The 15,945-nt window shown below is 44.9% G+C and overlaps 2 long non-coding RNA genes across 2 annotated transcripts; both read right to left on the bottom strand.

Annotated features, from left to right (window-relative positions):
* Positions 1-761: 761 nt before the first annotated feature.
* LOC116596531 lies at positions 762-2,880 on the bottom strand. Its single transcript, XR_004288161.1, has 3 exons — positions 2,766-2,880; positions 1,038-1,114; positions 762-909 (listed from the first exon to the last, which is right to left on the bottom strand). It is a non-coding gene; the product is annotated as an uncharacterized LOC116596531 (long non-coding RNA).
* Positions 2,881-3,470: 590 nt separating this feature from the next.
* On the bottom strand, positions 3,471-6,090 carry LOC116596532. The gene is made up of 4 exons (XR_004288162.1): positions 5,623-6,090; positions 4,569-4,805; positions 3,798-4,095; positions 3,471-3,525 (listed from the first exon to the last, which is right to left on the bottom strand). It is a non-coding gene; the product is annotated as an uncharacterized LOC116596532 (long non-coding RNA).
* Between the last annotated feature and the right edge of the window lie 9,855 nt (positions 6,091-15,945).

Raw genomic sequence — 15,945 nt, 5'->3', positions numbered from 1 at the left:
GGTTTCTGACGTCAGCGTTTTGCATTTTTTTTGTTGTCCCTCAACGTTCACTCAGGAGTAATCTTGTTGATCCAGATGCAAAGAGGATGGGGTGAAGTCCCCAAGCTGCTGCTTCTTGCTCTGTGCTGGGTGGGAGTGGGTGACGGAGGAGGAGGGGGTCTCCCTCCCGGCATTAGGCGTTTGTGTAAAGAAAGGCGACAGTTCAGTGGGCACGGGCACGCCCAGTGACTTCACGGGTTTATATGTGGCTACTTTGTAACTTCCATCTGAAGCATCCATCAGATGAGATACACAAGGACTAAAGGGACAAAGAAGCCCCAGTCTCTCCCTTAAGAAAGAAAAAGAATTTTTTCTAAAAGCTAAGGAGACTGACGTGTTACTTACAGCAAAGTAATTCTCAAAGGACAACCTGAGACACATTTTCTTGTATCATTACCTGATAATACAGGGCATGTCATGTTAGCAGATAGGCCTGTTCTAAAAAAAAAAAAAAAACTACAGGGAAATCAAATTTTTGCTAAAGAGCAGTAATTAAGAGTGGGCATTGGGGAGGAGAGGGGAAGCGTGGTGATGCCAGCCCTGAAATTAAACCGCTCTCTTTTGATTCACTAAGGATCTACGGATCTCTGGGTGAGTTCCCTGGTCCATCTAGGGATTAGTATTACCATATGTAAAATGGGTATGATGCAACTACGTGTTTGTGATAAAAGTGTAATGGATCCATGAAAGTAAAGTTTTGGTTCGGTATCTGACATGCAATTGGTATTTATTAAATGTTTTCTATTACTTATTGACTGCGGGTGCTGTGCCAAGTACTGAGCTGAGAACTCTCCTGGCGGTCGGTCATGAAAGCCTTTGCATGTGGTAGTTATTATTGGTCTCTGCATTTCTCAGATGAGGGACAGGAGGCTAGGAGAAAAATAATTTTTTCAAGTCATACACCTTCTGAATTATAGAGCAGCCAGAATTAAACCCAAGTTTCTCTGACTGCAGATCTTCTGAAATTTTTATATTAAAAAAAAAAAACAAAACAAAACCTGGAAATTCTGCCTCTTCTGGCTTGCATACTGATCACTGTTAAATTCTTTCCTTGAATGCTGGTTTTCACCAGGATCTGGCAAGAAATAAAGAATAGGTATTTTCTTAGGTCGGGTAGATGAGCAGTTGTAAAAATGGATACAGACAAAACCCAGGGATGACTAGTATTTTTTTTTTTAAGCTGTGTCTTTTTTTTAATAGAATATAATTAGGTCAACACTACAACACACTAAATATTCTTAATCCTTCTGTGTTTAATACCTCATAAAGGGGAAAAACAGGAATGCTAGTTTGAACAGAATAAAGCAAGATCTGACTCAGTTCTGTCAAATCTTCCTCCCGAACTCTGTTACCTGCCAAAATATGTTACATCAAGGAGGGAACCAGGGTGAGACAAGGAAGCTTCTGGAAGTGCCTACTCTTAGCATCATGCGAATGCCATCATCGAAGGTCGCTTCCACTGCTACATGACGAGTGGCTGCAGGTGTAGTGGTTTAAAATAACCCCTATTCCTTTCCTCAAAGTTTCTATGGGTCAGGAGTCTCTGTACGACTTAGCCGGGTCCTTTGTAAGACTGCCTTTAATGTGCTTCAGTTTCTTGTTGGTGACTGCTGGGACCCTGAGCATTGAGAGATTTCTTAAAAGCTCTTTGTTGCTTGGGTTCCCCGACATGTCGCTTGCTCACTCAAGGCTGTCATGGGAGTAAAGGCATCCAGCAAGTTGGGTGGGCTACATCTTAATGCAACATAATCAAATAATCGTGTGAGGTCGAGGGCTTGCATTCTTTCCTTTTTGTAGGAAGGAGAATATTTTAATGAGTAACAGACCATTGCCACCTAAAGCATGGGAGGAGTCAAAAGTGAGGAGAAGAGGCATAGAATGTGAATCATGGGCCTCTCATTTACTGGAATTCTCACAAATGGGCAGTGAAATATTAGGAGTGTCTTCAAAAGTGTCTGACTTCAAGACTCACCGGATCTAAGTTTCAGCAGTTCAATAAATAAAGGGATTTATTTTTCAGATCGTAAATCTCAAGTTGGAATAGCATCTAGCATGGCCAGTTCAGTTTCAGTAATACTATTAAGAGGCCAGATTTTTTTCTTTTTTTAACTTTCTGTTTTGTCATCCTTGGCATGCCATCTCACTTCGCTCAGGAGCACACAATGGCTGCAGTGGCTCCTGAACTTACATCACTGTTCAGAAGCAGAAAAAAGAGCCTTTTCTCTTCCTTGCATCTCTTCTTTTTTTTGAAGAGCTAAGAAACATTTTCATGAAGCTCTGGCAGTGTACTCTCACTGTGTCTCCTTTGACGGAGTTGGATCATAGACCACTCAGTAAGCAAATTAAGGAAGGGGTTTGGAATTGCCATGATTGGCTCTAATGGATCACTGCTTATGCTTCAGGCTGTGTCTGGGGTCTCCTTCTTAGAACACAACATCTGGGGTTAGGGTAACACAACTGAAGCCCTTGGAGCAGGGAGGTGAGTGTGCGCATATGTGGGTGCCTATGTTGGGTGCATATGGGTCTGTGTAGAAGGTGATGGTGTGAGTTAGGATCATAGCAGTCATGCAGTATAACGTATTTCAGGTGGATGGGTCCCCTCCCCCAAAAGAATTTTGGAATCAGAGACTTAGGTTAAAGCATGACTCACACACAGATTAGCTAACTGATGTTAAGTACCCTAACCTACCTGAAACTTGTCAAAGAGAGATACTAATATTACTCACTTCGCAGATCTTGTAAGATGTGTAGCCCAGTGCCTGCCACCAATCAAGTGGCCGGTAAGTGGTGACAAACGAGGACGGGGCAATGAGAATTGTCATCATGATGCTTGATCTTGAATTTTCTTTTCTTTTTTTTTTTTTTTAATTTTTTATTTTTTATAAACATATATTTTTATCCCCAGGGGTACAGGTCTGTGAATCACCAGGTTTACACACTTCACAGCACTCACCAAAGCACATACCCTCCCCAATGTCCATAATCCCACCCCCTTCTCCCAAACCCCCTCCCCCCAGCAGCCCTCAGTTTGTTTTGTGAGATTAAGAGTCACTTATGGTTTGTCTCCCTCCCAATCCCATCTTGTTTCATTTATTCTTCTCCTACCCACTTAAGCCCCCATGTTGCATCACCACTTCCTCATATCAGGGAGATCATATGATCATATGATAGTTGTCTTTCTCTGCTTGACTTATTTCGCTAAGCATGATACGCTCTAGTTCCATCCATGTTGTCGCAAATGGCAAGATTTCATTTCTTTTGATGGCTGCATAGTATTCCATTGTGTATATATACCACATCTTCTTGATCCTAGGTTCTTTCCATAGTTTGGCTATTGTGGACATTGCTGCTATAAACATTCAGGTGCACGTGCCCCTTTGGATCACTACGTTTGTATCTTTAGGGTAAATACCCAATAGTGCAATTGCCGGGATCTTGAATTTTCTAACGGCAACATGCATCTGAGGACTAGGTTTGACGTGGCCCCTGTGGAGGGAATAAAATAATGATGTTACAGTTCACAGCAGCTTGGGACACCTGGATGGGTCCATCAGTTAAGTGTCTGACTCTTGATTTCAGCTCAGGTCATGATCACAAGGTCGTGAGATCGAGCCCTCCCCCCACCATGACTACTTGAGATTCTCTCTCTCCTTCTCCCTCTGCCCCTCTCTCCCAAATAAATAAATAAATCTTTAATAATAAAAAAGATCCGTAGCAACTTTCTCAGGGGTACCCAGTGTGTAGGACCTCTCGTTTACTTCAAGGAGTCCGTCTGCAGAGATGACATCTTGGACAGGATGACATTTCTCCTCCATTTAAAGCTTCTGGAGAGCTTTTCCAATTCTCCCATGTACGTGCAACACAAACACCCTTGCACGGGCACCGAAGTCATTTTTTACTTTTATGTGCACTATTTCTCCCCCTGACAGTCTCATCTTCCAAACCGAGTGCCCCGGGCGACTGTTTGTTTAAGGTACCTCTACATCTTCCTTTCTCCTGAGCTCCTTGCCTGGAAGGATCATAAACTATTTGACCATGGTAGCCGGCTCCAGTTTTCTAAGAAGAAGGAGTTCATGAAGTTTCATTAAGGGCATCGGGAAACTTTTACCTGTTGGTGTTTGTCCAGGATAATGGAGAGATTACATAGGAAAGGCCACTGAGCATTAAAAGAAATGAATAAAAAAATGCAGAGGCTCCATCAGCCTGAAAAGCAAACATTCAACGGGGACTGAAAACAGGCACATTCATGAACCAGACTTCTGGCAAGTCAGGTGGGATAAGGGTAGTTGAGGGAGGCTGGAGATGAGCAAACGGAGGCAGAGGTTGTGTGAGGAAGACGCAGGAATTCTACAGGAATGAGCCACACAATTCCTCAGAATTTTTTCAGTGTAAATGCCAAAAACCCAACCAAAGAGAGTTGAGCAGGGGGAAAAAGTGCATGCATTGAGTTTTGTCTAAAAGATGGGATCCAGGTTCAAGATCCTGGACCCCCCCCCAACCCCCCACCCCATCCCGTGCCCCATATTCACTCTTCTTTTCTCAAGCTGGCTTCCGTCCCAGGCAGGGCCTCCCGGAGGTGGTAGCAGTGATGTTCAGGCAGACTAAGAGCCTCTCTGCAGCCCTTGGGGGCGAACCCCAAGAGATTCTCAGTGTTATTCAGTTCAGGCTACTGTAACAGATCTGCCACAGACCAGGTGATCTCAGCAATTTACGTCTCTCGGTTCTGGAGGCTGGAAGTCCACGATCAAGGCCCCAGTGGTGAAGTTCTAGAACATAGGTGAGGTTGGGTGGGGTGAGGTCCAGAGCTGATAAACAAGAAAGAATTCTTGAGACATCTTTGGTGCAAAATGGTGGTTTATTAAAGCATGGGGACAAAACCCATGGGCAGGAGGAGCTGCTGCCCCGGGGATGTGAGGGGTGGTTTATTACATACTTCTAAGTTGGGGAGGGGGTTAGGGATGGTGTAAGTCTCTAAGGAATTTTGAAAGCAAGGTTTCTAGGACCTCGAGGGGCTAGCTATTGTCTGGGGAAAAGGTCATTCATGACCAGTAATAAAAACCTTTTGGTGAGACCCTTTAGATGTCTATCAGTGGGCCATGTGCTTGGGAATGAGTGCAAACACTATCTCGGAGGTTTAGAGATAAAGTTTCCAAAGGAATCGTTAAAAAGTAGACTTACAGGATCCTGGCTCGGGGTAGGTGTCAGTCAGGCTAGGATTGCCCTTTGCCCTTAGCAAAGCCTTAAGGTAGGGGTAGGTGAGTCCCTAGAGGAGGTCACTCTGCCTGTTTTAAGGGTAAGGAAATTTAATAATTTTTCTTCTGCCTCTGTTTCCCACAGCATCTGCGCACTGGGTGTCTGGGAAGAACCCATTTCTTGTGGTATAGATGGTGGCCACCTTCTTGCTGTGTGCTCACAAGGGAGAGAGGCCTGTGATGTCTTCCTCCTCTTAGGAGGGCACTGATCCCATCAGAGGGCCCCACTTTCATGACCTCATCTAAAGCTGATCACTTCCAAAGATCCACCTCCAAGTACAATCACACTGAGGGTTAGGGCTTCCGTGTATGCATTTGGGAGGACACAAACCTGCCGTCCAGAACGTTCTCTTACTCACACGGTTCCCCACAAATCTGGGAGCTGGGTGTCTGGCTCGGATGCCCTGAGGCTGCGGCCAGGGTAGGAGAGGAGAGAAACAGAAGTAGGAGGTGATGTTCTCTCAGGCTTTCTGTCAGGCTTGGGACTGAGGTCTGTGGAAAGACAGCTGGAAGTTAAGGTGGCTAGAGCTGTTTTCCTCAGGAGGCTGCTGCTTTGGGGGCATAGGAAGTATTGCTCAGGTCCTGGAGGCAGAAGTGTTCCAAGGTTTGTGTGAGAAGTTTCTCCCCTGTTCTGTGAGATGCCCAGAGACTTCCCCAGGGAGCACTGCAGGAAAATGTCCTCGACTGTCCCCTCAAAGGCTCTGCAGGCAGCAGGGCAGCGTCAGGAGCACAGAGATGTTGTCAAGGAGGATGCTTTCTGAAGTAACCATGCTGGGCCCCTCCCTCAAGTGACTGTGGCTCAGGGACCATATCCTCTTCCTGTGGTGCATAATAAATGGCCACAAATTTTGCAGCTTAACACAACACCCCTTTATGATCTCACAGTTCTGTAGGTCAGAGATCCAGGAGGGCTAAGTGGGGTTCTCTGCTTGGGATCACTTGAGGCTGAAATCAAGGTATTAGCCAGGCTGGCTTTGATCTGGAACCCAGGTTTCCCAGGGGAGGGTCCCCTTTCGGGATCATTCAGGTTCTTGTCAGAATTCAGGTCCTTGCAGCTATAAGACTGAGGTCTCATTTTTCTTTTCTTTTCCTTCCTTCCTTCCTTTCTTTCTTTCTTTCTTTCTTTCTTTCTTTCATTCTCCCTTCCTTCCTTCCTTCCTTCCTTCCTTCCTTTTTTTTGTCTGCGGGACTCAGTCTCAACTCCCGGAGGCTGTCCTCATTTGCTATCCTCGGGTCCCCTTTCATCGCTGAGCATTCTCCCACCCCCAAGCTGGAGAGACGCCCTGCTTTGACAGGACTTGCCTGATCTGGTCAGGCCCATGTGGATCATCTCCCCATCTTGAAGTCACCTGTGCCACCTGTGCCATCGATCATGGATATCATGTGACCTCACCACAGAGTAAAACCCATCGTCCACATTCAGCCCAGGGATGCTGCAAGACGTGGATACCAGGGGGTTGAGAAATCCCAGGTGTCGTACAGTTCTGCCTCAGGGACATCAACCAGGAGTCTTATCTAGAAAAGCCTTGGAGGACAGGCTCTAAACCCATAGGAAATACCCCTAGGGTCTCACCAAAACACTGGTAGCTGCTTGAGAGAGGACAGGGGGAACATCCCTAGAGGTCCTCATACTATTCTATTTTAGGTACTGATGTGAGTGACAAATAGCATAGCATTGCGATTATGGGGCCAGATTGATTAATTTCAAGTTCTAGTTCAGTCATGAACCAGCCCTGAGAACTTGGGCCAGTTACTAATTTCTGTGCCTCCTACAGAGGTTCCTAAGTTTGGATGCTTGAAAGAGCTTGCCCGATTCCACAGAGCACCTCACCTAAAGCTTTTTCTGAAAGGCGCGTGATGTGGTTGAACAGGAGAAAGAAAGTCCAGCCAAGCATCAAGGGTCCCGGAGACATACCATCCTGGCATGGGCTCCCCAGGTCCTCATTCATATGGGGACAGCTGGTTGCTCTCTGTCCAGGTGAGACCGCCAAGATTTGCATGAGGAATCTTGGCTTTGGGAAAGCTCAAGGCAAAGTTCCCAGTTTTTAACCAAATTGATTGAATCAGTGAGCATCAGGGAGGCAACTGGCCCTAGAGGTGTCCACTGGGCTTTCTGGCTTTACATAGTGCTTTGCAAAGCCCACTACGCTTATTTTGGCCATGAGTCACACCCAGAAACCCAGGCACCCAGAAAAAAAAGAGCTCTCCCATTCAGCTGGAAAACACTCTCTTTCCTTCACAGCTCAGTATCCTCATCAGAAAAATGTGGATAATAAGAGTACGTATTTCATAGGATTAAGCATTTATAAAGAACCTGTGGGAGTTTTAGCACATAGAAAGCACTATGCTTTATTTTTTTTTTTTTTAAGATTTTATTTATTTGAGAGCATGTGAGAGAGAGAGCAAGAGCACGAACAGGGAGGAGAGGGAGAAGCAAGTTCCCTGCTCACAGGGAGCCCGATGCATGGCCGGAGCCCAGACCCTGGGATCATGACCTGAGCTGAAGGCAGATGCAACAGACTAAGCCACCCAGGCACCCCAGCACTGTACTTTATTTTATTTTATTTTTTAAAGAAATTACATGAGATCATAATTCTAAATGCCAGTGAAGCCTGGAAAGATTCGTGTTATATGGGCAACCAGACTCTTCCCCTTTTGCAAGCCATTTCCTGAGAGCAGCACTTTTTTCTGCTGTTCCACTCTATAATTTGGAGGAGAGAAGGGTCAAATTCACCTGTAATGGAGTGGACCTAGTGGGATGCTAATTAGGTGACCTCTATTATAAGGGGTCTCTAGGAGGCTAAAAATTTGCTGCTTCAAAAGCAATGAGTCCATCCTCGGAGTCCCGCTCTGTCATTTTCTTTGACAAGCAACGTGTGTTTGAGTAGGTTGTTCTTTATGTGTTATCACGCTCATTAGAAGTATTTATGTCCCAGGAACATATCCTTTCCCGAACCTTAACTCTGAAAGCAGAGCACCACCAGCCCCTCCTGCTCCCTCCCCATCTTCATTATTTTGCCAATCAGTCACTTCATTCTGTACTCACCATGAATCAGATTCTGGGCAGAATATTTTGCCAACGCTTGTCCAAAAGAGAGCACTTGAAGCTTGATTACATGGTCACCAAGAACATGTTTAGGTGTTAACAGTTTTAAACTTAGCACTTGTGGGTTGATGAACCTTCAGACCCCAAGACGATGACTCACTTAAGGAAATGTTGAAGGGAAGCAGGGAGCAAGACTCGCCAGTGTCTTGTAAACCATTGGTTCGTACACGTTATTAGTTTTATTTTTGTCGTTTTGGTTGTAGGTGGGACAGTCATTCTAGTCCCTGTTAGTCCATTTCAACAAGACGGTAAGTCCTTTCTTATGGTTTGACTTCGGATAAATGACTTAATCTCTTGAAGTAGACATCAGGCATTTCATTCATTCATTCATTCATTCATTTAAAAGATTTGGATTTATTTCAGTGAGAGAGAGTGAGTGGGCAAGAGAGTAGGACAAGGAGGGGCAGAGGGAGAAGCAGACTCCCCACCGAATGGGAGCCTGACTCAGGGCTCAATCCCAGGACGGGATCATGACCTGAGTCAAAGGCAGACACTTAACTGAGCCACCCAGGCGCTCCTCTCTGGCGCTTTAGAAACACTCTTCTGTGCTATGTTTTTTCTGTAACTGCCTCTTGCTTGCCTGATGGCACTCGGCTTCGGGAAAGCTCCTGAGCACACCTCCCTGTGTTTTTTTGCCACAAAATAATGTGACTCAGGCTGGTCAGTATCACCCATGTCCACAGTGTCTGGTGTAAAGAAGGTTATACAATGTAAACTATACAAATCTGAGTCATTCTAGGAAAAACTGCTAACATTTTTTTAAAAACCACTGGTATTTTCTCTGGTCTCGCTAGAAGGACAGGACTGTTGTCATGGACTTCCCCACCGTTAGGGGAGCAAGTGCCTACACATCATGCGGGTACTGGGATGAATGAGAGGAAGACAGAGCCTCACGGACTCAGCTGTGATAGGAGACAGAACTTTCAGTTTTTCAATTCTATGAACCAACATGGGTTTCTCTCCTATGACTTTGGGTTTTTCTTCCCCTCTCTTGTTTTGAATGAAGAGTCATCTCTTGAAACCAAAGGAAGCCTGCTAATGCATCTCTCCACGCTTCAGTTTTCACATTATAAAAACGGAATATGTCCCTCTTTGTATATGTAACATATCTACATTGTATCTGCATCTCTCTCTCTCCCAGTGTTGTAAGGCTCAAATGGAATTCTGGCCTGTTCTAGATAATGTTTTCTCTTCTGATAACAGTCCTTTCTGTTGCTTTTTGTCATTTATTTGATTTAGAACCAACCCCCCTCCAACTCCCACCTAAGTCATGATTTGGTCAAGTGACCCAAGCCCATGGGCACTTTCCATCCGCCCAGCCCAGCTGATTGCTGGAGGCATGAACATATGGTCCAAGATGGCCCGGTGAGACCCGATGTTCCCATGAGCCTCTGGGTGGTGGAGAGGCTCTGCCTACAAGAGATACCTACACTAAGGAGGAGGACAAAGAAATAGAACAACAGAAGGAGAGGAAGCAAAACAACATGTCAGTAATTAAGGCTCCTCAATCCATTTATGCATTTTAAAATTACATAAGTTGATAAATTTCTTTTTTTTTCTTTTTTTTTATTCTTTGTTTCTCTTTAGCCATTTGGAGTGGGTTTTTGTCACTTATAAATTCCTTGGCACGGTGATGAGGATGAGGATGATGATGATGATGGCTCTTATGTCTGACATTACGCTGTTCCTAATCTCTTACCATGGCTGCTAGGTCCTCCTGGAAATGTGGGCCGCTAGGTGTGGGGAACTAGGTGGCCTTCCTCCATCTTGCTTCTCTAACCCCCTCACAATGCGCGGACAGCGTCTTATGTCAGCATGCCTCCCCGGCAATGCGATTTCAGGCCTCTGGGTGTGAAGCTGGCAAAAGACATCTCGCATGCCTCCGTCAGGAGGTGCTTCTTTACTTCCCATGAAATCTGCCTCTTGCCAATACCTCCTCACAACTTTTAGGTTTAACCAGTCAGTGGCAAAGCTCTTCAGATAGGTGCTAGAGTCCCAGCTGCCTTAAAGAAGATTTGTTAAGGAAGACTTGGGATGAATAAAATATCACCTCCTTACAGCATGCCAGGGATTACTTGTTCTTTGAAAGGGGTCATCACTCTTTAATGACAACTTGTTAACATGTAGATGATCATTCTGTGTTCTAGCAAGTAACCATGCTGGCAAGCTACCGAGGGACCTTTGGTATTAAAGACACAGAGTGGCTCTCCTGCATGCGGTGAAGAACCCGTTTCTACTTGGCTCCTGTAAAACACTAAACAAAAGATTCTCCACTTGCTCCTTGAAAGTCCAGGTTGCTCCTATCCTGCGTGGTGGCTTAGGTCCTCAAACTGGGGAAGTGCATTGTTTCTAGTTTTGCAGAGTGCTACCATGGATTTTGAAAATAAATAGTCAGGGGTGTCTGGGTGGCTCCATCAGTTAAGCGTCTGCCTTTGGCTCAGATCGTGCTCCTGGGAGTCCCAGGGTCAGAGCCCTGTATCAGGCTCCTTGCTCAGCAGGAAGTCCCTCTGCCTCTTACCCCGCACATGCTCGCTCTCTCTCTCAAATAAATAAATAAAATCTTAAAAAAAATAATAAAATTTTAAGACAACTGATACCTCACCTTGTACTCCAAGTGTGGTGCATCAACCAGCAGCGGCAGCTGGTCTGAGGTGTAGAAATTCAGGCCTGAGCTCAGGTTTGCTGACCTAGAAGCTGCCTGTTATTAAGACTGCCAGGTAACGGGAAGGCACTTTTAAGGGTCAGTAAAGAGCATTTGTTCCCAAACTTAGCTGAGAATTACAAATGCCTAAAGAGCTCATTTTAAAAGTACGTATTCCCCAAGCTTGTTAAAAACGATAGTTGCATGCACCCAACCCTGCAGATCATTTTTTTTTAGGAGGTTAGGGAGGGTTTCAGGTATTTGAATTATTAACAAGTCCCTCCAGTAATTCAGATGTGTGCAGTTGAGAACCGCTGTAGAACAAATGATCCAGTTCCCATGGAATATGCAGGAAAGTTTAGCCAGAGAAACAGAAGCAGACCCTGAAATGATTCCCATTCCTGAGTTAAGACCACTAATGTGTATACGTGTGCACGTGTGTGTCTGCGCACGTACGTGCCTGTGTCTCTATGTATGTCTGTAATTGGGGTCATCTGAGGCAGATGCACAGACACGCAGTCTCTTTTGATTTATGCTCACGAGCCTGACATGGTGAACTGACAGATTTGCAGAACCTAAGCTGGGCCGACAGCTGGACTGGTGCCACTTCTAGATTGTTCTGCTGCTTCTTTCTCTGGTTTCATGGGCAGCATCACTGGTAAGCCCACTAAGGATACTCCGCCTGCTTCCCGTGGCTGGGTGGCAGCTGGGAGTCTGGTCTATGGGGCCAGACTGTCTGCGCTGGAGCCCAGGCACATTGACTTCCCGGCTGTGTGACCTCGGGCGGTGCGCTTAGCTCCACAGCCTCAGCTGACTAATTTGTAAAATGGGAGTAATCCTGATTTCTTAGGCCTTCCTCATTGCCCTTAACACAGTGCCTACAATCATGCTTGGCACATAGTAGAGTCTCAAAACAGTATTAGCTGTCATAGCCGCTGTGTTGTTATTTGTAAGGACTAATGGCTGGATAGGAATAGAACACACAAAGGTCCTTATGTAGGTGTATAAAATGCATATGTGTACATTATGGATGTATGTCTAATATATGTATGTGTTAGCCACATGTGTGTGGGTATGTATATGTAGATGTGTATATTATATGTATAATTATATTAAGCTCTAGTGAAATATTTTTTTAAGATTTATTTATTTGTTTTAGGGGGAGAGAGAGAGGGACTGCACAAGCAGGAGGGCCAGAGGAAGAGGGAGAGACAATGTCAGGTAGACTCCACGCTGAGCACAGAGCCCCTCGTGGGGCTCGATCTCACGACCCTGAGATCACATCCTCAGTCGAAACCAAGAGTCAGACACTCAACCGACTGTACCCCCCCCAGGAGCTCCTCCAGTGAAATTCTTAAAATGATTATCCTCTATGCTAGCATGAGTGGTCTGCTGTTTATTTTTATTTTTGATATGAAATGAATTTTAGTTACCCTTGTAAGCCTGATGAAAGTTTCCAGCCTTTACAAATAAAAAACATACAGCTGTTTCCTCACACACGCACGATGCGAAATGCAATGTATGTGGTGACAGGGCAGGTTGCTGGGGGAGGGGTCAAGCGAATGCATAGTTCCCAGGTAAGGACGCCTTGACCTCTGGGCTCCTTAAAGGCAGGAGCTGTCCTTATTGATATGTGTACCTTTGGTCCCTGATACAGTGTCTGGCACAGGGGAGGCGTCCCATAACAGGCTATTTTTGTCATTTCAGTGTTTGATTATTAGCAATTGGTTCTTAACCTCCACTTCTGTTGGAAAAGAGTGAGATGTCAATAAATGATGAGAATCATCACAGATCTTTGATGTATCCCATGAAACATGTCCTCCAGCAGTGCCTCTCAAGCTACCAAGCATGCGATCCAAGGGTCACCTAGAATTCTTGTGAAATGCAGATTCTAATTCAGTAGTTTTAAGGTGCAAGGGATGAGATTTTTGTGTTTCTAGTAAGCTCCCAGGGAATTGGCATCACCATGCCCCAGGTGCAGAGCTACAGAAGACCCAGCGTGGCGTAATGGGAAGAGGAAAGGAACCTCAGTTTACATCTCAGCTTCCGTGTTACTAACTTCAGAGCCTCAGGCAAGTTCATTCATTCACTGCGTATTTACTGGGCACTTGCTATCTCCAATACAGTGTTCCAGGCACTAAGGATTAAGGGGACAAGATGGACATTGTTCTTCTATTACTATGCAGTCTACTTAGCTAAAGACCTTAATTATTATACTAGAATGTTCCCAGGAGCTGGCTGGGGTTGAAACGAGCTAATGTAAGTAAACCACCCAACACAATGCCTAGCATACAGTAGGTGCTAAATATATTGTACTTTTTGAGGACATGAGCTCAGATGCTTCCTACCCTTTCCGTATGTATGCAGACTCTTCAGAAGTGGCCTTGATGTTGGCAAGATGATAACCAGCTGGGAATCGGTGATGGAGAGTAAATCAAGGTTCATGAATAATTCATTAGGTTAATATTGTAAGGTATAATGAGGAGCTGACTATATATAATTTAAAGAGACCAAGTGACTTTTTGGAGTAAATTCATGGTCATGAATCAAAAGCCGTGATCTCTAATCTTCAGTTTTTCACTGGAGCTTTTTGAAATTCTAGACAGACCCCCATAACTTACATTCCCACTTCCTGTAAAATAAAGTGGTTTGGAATTAACTCAGGTAGAAATGGACTGTTAAAACACTTAATATTTCAATTCAACAACTATTTATTGAGCATCTACAAGGCAGTATTCCCTATTGGGGACATAAAAAAGTTTAAGTCATAAGTCTGCATTGGAAGTTTATGAAATATCAGAAAAGCAAGAGTTACATTGTTTGTCTTAGTCATTCACTCATTTGACACATACTTATCAGATGCATTTTAGAGAGAACAAAGATGAATATGATATAGTCCTTGACCTCATCAGAGAAGGGATAAACCTAGATCTTACAAAACCGTTAGGTGGCAGAATGGAAAAGCACAGGGGAAATGGCAAAATGAGTGTTATAAATTACATGAATTCTAGAATTGTAAACTCATGCAGAAAAGAAACATTTGTATATATTTGAATGTTTTAGGAAACAATTCACAGTGAGGGGTTGGACTTATGGATAATTCTTAGGATTTGTGATGTTGGGAGGTGATGGAGAACATTCTTGAAGAGAGAAATACAACATCCCAGTGTTACTGGCTATTTGGTATGTACTGAGGATAATGCGGGGCAAGTACAGTTTTTGTCAACAATTTCCTGTCCAGTAGCAAAAGCAAGTGGACACAGTAAAATCCGGTGCGCTAGCTGTCAGGTAGTACTATGAACAAGGTAGAGATAAAGCATAGAGATGCAGGGATTAAACCTTGGTAAAATGAGAGATTTCTTCTTTTGATTGAGGTTGATGGTTTTAAATCTCATGACAGGTTTTTTTTAGAAGGTTTTGCATAATGGTGGATGTAGGCGTTCTCCGGGAAGACGAGGGAGAGGTACTCTGTGTGGAGTACTCAGCACCGCGGAAATGTGGACGTGTAGGCTGCCCCTTCAGGAACTCTAGTTTGGTGTCACTAGAATATAAAGAGTGAGGCAGGGATTGAAGACCAAAGAAGGCAGAGTGGCGGGTGCCCGTCGGGTTAATAAAAGCCTTGTATGAAGAAAGAGGTTGGCATGCGGAAGGGGAATGTGGCAGGAGGAAAGAGGCATCCTGAAGAAAAGGAGTTTGCATGGGCAGTGCGATGGCTTCCTCTCCTGTGTGGTTCCTCAGAAGCGGACCCTGAGATGAAGATCCATGAGAAAGTTATTTGGAGGTTGTGCTCCCAAGAGAGATGGGTAAGGAAGCACAGGAAACAGGACAGCAAAGGAGGAGAAAATAAATCCCATGAAGGGCAGACTCTGTCTGACCCTGCTTGGGACTCTGGAGTCACTTCTGAGGGTCATGCTAGCCTCAGGCAAGGGTGCTGGGCTTTTATGTTCATGCATCGGTCTGTTGTTGGCTCAAGGCTGTCCTTGGGAAGACAAACTAGTCCTGGCTCACTGTTTCAGTGGGCACAGGGGCTCCAGAAGGCAAGGGCAGTTTTCTGAAGGGAAACACAAGGGTGGCCTTTGTAGGCAGACACACACTGAAGCTGGAGAGGTGTGATGAATGAATCAGAGGACGTGAGTGCAGGACAACGAGCTCATTGGAGTTAAGGTACAGTGGGTACCAATATCAGTCCAGAGATGCAGAGCTAAATCCTTTTTTCCCTAAAATTTAATTTTTAGTTAAATTCCTCATTTTGTCTGGGTAGCAGAAATCTAATAGGGCAATTTGTAGACTCCTAAACGTCCTTCTGGGATTGTGTCTAATATTTGGATTAGAGAATGCCAGGGCGGGGATGCTTGGGTGGCTCAGTCAGTTAAGTGTCTGACGCCTGATCTCAGCTCAGGTCTCAATCTCAGGGTTGTGAGTTCAAACCCCATGTTGAGCTCTGTGCTGGGTGTAGCGTCTACCAAAAAAACAAAAACAAAAACAAAAACAAAAAACTGAGGCCTTGGGAGAAGGGGCAGATATCATCTTGTTCTTAATCTCTGCTGAGTCCCGCCCCTTGCCCAGGTGATCTAGTTATCTATTAGCCTTCTATGCAGGTAACCATGGAGATGTCCTTGCTCCTTCTAGAGCCAGGGATCCTCTGCCTTTTCAGTACCTCACGGGTGATGGAACCTCTCCATTGTTCTACTCTGTACTGTTTGTATAAAATACTTACAGGCAGCTGCTTAAAAATCCCCTTTCTAGAGCTACATGCTATTGTTCCTCTGGACATCCTCTGGAGTCAACCTGCCTTCCTGGGACGTGACCTAAGAAATAGGCCCAGGCTACTTCTAACCTTGACACGTCACATGTTTTGGGAGCTGGTCAGTCTTCAGTCTTCCAAAATGTAGTCCCTGGCTCTTTGC

The sequence above is a fragment of the Mustela erminea genome, chromosome 7 (genome assembly GCF_009829155.1).
Source record: "Mustela erminea isolate mMusErm1 chromosome 7, mMusErm1.Pri, whole genome shotgun sequence".
NCBI classification, from domain to species: Eukaryota; Metazoa; Chordata; class Mammalia; order Carnivora; family Mustelidae; genus Mustela; species Mustela erminea.
Note: the sequence above shows the minus strand (reverse complement) of the source record. Positions and strands in the feature narration are given on the sequence as shown.